The following is a 2,839-nucleotide window of genomic DNA, read 5'->3' as shown; positions in this document are numbered from 1 at the left end:
GAAAAAAACCTTGATAGCCCGGGGATGTAGAGGAAGAGTTGGATTCTCAGAGTCGAATGCCGGGTGAGCTGAGCACACCCTGTCTGTCATTACTATTATTGTGATCGTTATTTCCCTCAGCCTGCTGTGACCTGGAAAAAAGCTGAATTATAATAATATTGTACTCACTTCCTTTAATAGCCACCTCACTCTTTTTACTCATTTTAGGTCACGATCTCATAACTCCAGCCCTTTTACATATGAATAGCTATGCAGTTCTGTATTTATGCAAATTATATCTTTTCTATAATCTACCACTAGGATGTTTATATTTATCCCTTATTGTGGATGGAAAGTCTGTGTCTCCCCAAATCCATCTGTTGAAGCTCTAATTCCCAATGTGATGGTATTTGAAAGCAGGGCCTTCAGGAGATAATGAGGTTTAGATGAGGTCATGGGGGAGAGGCCCTCATGATATGATTAGTGCCCTTATTTGAAGAGAGGGAGACACCAGAGCTCTCTCTCCACCATGTGAGGATGTGGTAAGAAGGCAGCTGACTGCAAAGATTGGAAGACAGCCCACACCAAGCACAAGATCCACTGGCACCTTGATGTTGAACTTTCCAACCTCCAGAACTTTGAGAAATAAAAGTCTGTTGTGTAAGCCACCCAGTCTATACATGTTTTGTTATAGCATCCTGAGGAGTCTAATACAGCCCTACAAAATTATCATTTCTTTGTTTTGGTCTTTCATTCTCACCTGATAAGTTTATTTTATTCTTGATATCCCATATCTAGATGATTACTCACCATTCCTAGGTGCATCTCAAACACAGTTTTGTAAGTCCACCTTCAATGTAATCAGCAGAGTTTTTAATGAAAAGACAGCAGATTCTGACAATTCCCCTTTAGTTTGACAACTAGTGGGGGTTATATCTATTTAATGAATGAATATTACCTTATGACACATGACTTTAGTGTCTGCATCTTGTCATCTAAAATAATAGTTTCCAAACTGTTTCTTAGCAATAAAACTTTGTTTAAATAAAATCTGCTTCAAAATAATGAAATGAAAACAGAAGCAGAGTCACTCTCATTCAAGTGGGTGGGTGGGACAAGGTGCACAGCCCCCCTTTAGCAACTGCTCTGCCTTCTCTGTAGCAAGTGATTTTGAGCGACTCCTGAGCTATCTCCATGGGCACTGATAGCTTTGCAGGTTGCACCAAGAGAACTGCTGGGCAAAAATGTCATAAGGCACTTTGTCAAATGCCTTGCTGAAATCAAGATACTGCTTCACCCATATAATCTCACACATATGATGCGTTTCTCACGATTTGTCCTTGGGAAGCCCATGCTGATTTCAAATAATCATTACTCTCTTTTCTAGGTGCTCACAAAACATTTTTTCCAGAGTATTTTAAGGAAGAATGTCAGGGTTGTTTTTCTATAGTTTCCAGAGTCTGCATTTTCTGCATTTTTAAAAATAACATCTCCAGTCTCTGACACCTCTTCTGTTCTCCACCTGTAACACCTGTAAGTTCTTTGTGAATTCTAGTGTATGATTAATTTATCGAGGGCAATGGTTCTCAAAGATGACTGCATATTAGAATCCCCCTGGGAGACTTCTAAAAAATGCCCAGGCTTGGGTCCTCACCTCATACCAATTAAATCAGAATCTTTTTTCTTAGTATTTTTAAAGATTTCTCTGGCACTTTTAATATGCAGCTAGGGTTGAGAACCAGCAAGTGATCCTGGCTTGACTGAAATTCATTTTAAACAATTACATGTTCCTTTACCATCTATTCGCTTTCCAGAAGCTCCAATCTCTCTGTTCTTCATTTTTCTCATTGAAGGTCCTTCTCCATAATTCAGAAGAGAAAAATAAGAACTGAGCTAAACAGTTTTAGTTCTATTTCATCACTTGTTCATCTAAGCCAAAATGATAGCCTATGATTTGCTGTCCCTTAGATTGAAAATATAATTTAGAAAAGTTATTAACATCTTTCTCAAATCTCTGTTAAATAAGACAATTCCAACAGATTTTTTAAGATCATATAGCTTATTTTTCTCTCTTTTTATTTAATCTCACCCAGTTGCTTTCTGGCATGATTCTACTTCAGGTTTTGTAGACTCCGTACTTAGCAAAAAAAAAAAAAAAAAAAAAAAAAAAAAATCCCTTTGCTATAAGCCAGTTGTTGTCTAAGCACATTTCATTGAAAACTGTGCAATTATCTTCTCCTTTCCTGTGTTACAAATTTAAGTTGACGGTGTATCTGTTCTCTGGAACTGTCCTACAATGTCCCACTCCCTAGTATTATCTCTAATTTTCTTCACTCCTCTGTCTCCTTAAGAAATGCCAAGTACCACTTGTACAATCTGAAGGCTCCATATGACAGATTGTAATTTATAAAGTCCATTCTTGTATGTGATTCCATCTGCATTTCGTTTTGCAGCTCTATTGGGGCAATATTCTAGAATTTCATGTTAAACTCTTTTTTACTCAATTAGGCACATTATTATGAGAAATATTTATGACACTTTCTCAAGCAGCTATCAGTCTGAAACTGTAAACTGTACTCCAGGAAACACCATCCTCTTCCTGACGCCATCTAGATAGTCAACTATTCCTACAACAAATCTGCTTTTCTCTCTCTCTCTCTTTTTTTTTTAAAGATTTTATTTATTTGAGAGAGAGAGAGAATGAGAGAGAGCGTGAGAGAGAGGGTCAGAAGGAGAAGAAGACTCCCCGCTGAGCAGGGAGCCCAATGTGGGACTCAATCATGGGACTCTAGGATCATGATCTGAGCCAAAGGCAGTTGCTTAACCAACTGAGCCACCCAGGCATCCTGCATTTCCCTTT

The sequence above is a fragment of the Lutra lutra genome, chromosome 3 (assembly GCF_902655055.1).
Source record: "Lutra lutra chromosome 3, mLutLut1.2, whole genome shotgun sequence".
NCBI lineage: Eukaryota > Metazoa > Chordata > Mammalia > Carnivora > Mustelidae > Lutra > Lutra lutra.
This window is presented reverse-complemented; position numbering follows the sequence as displayed.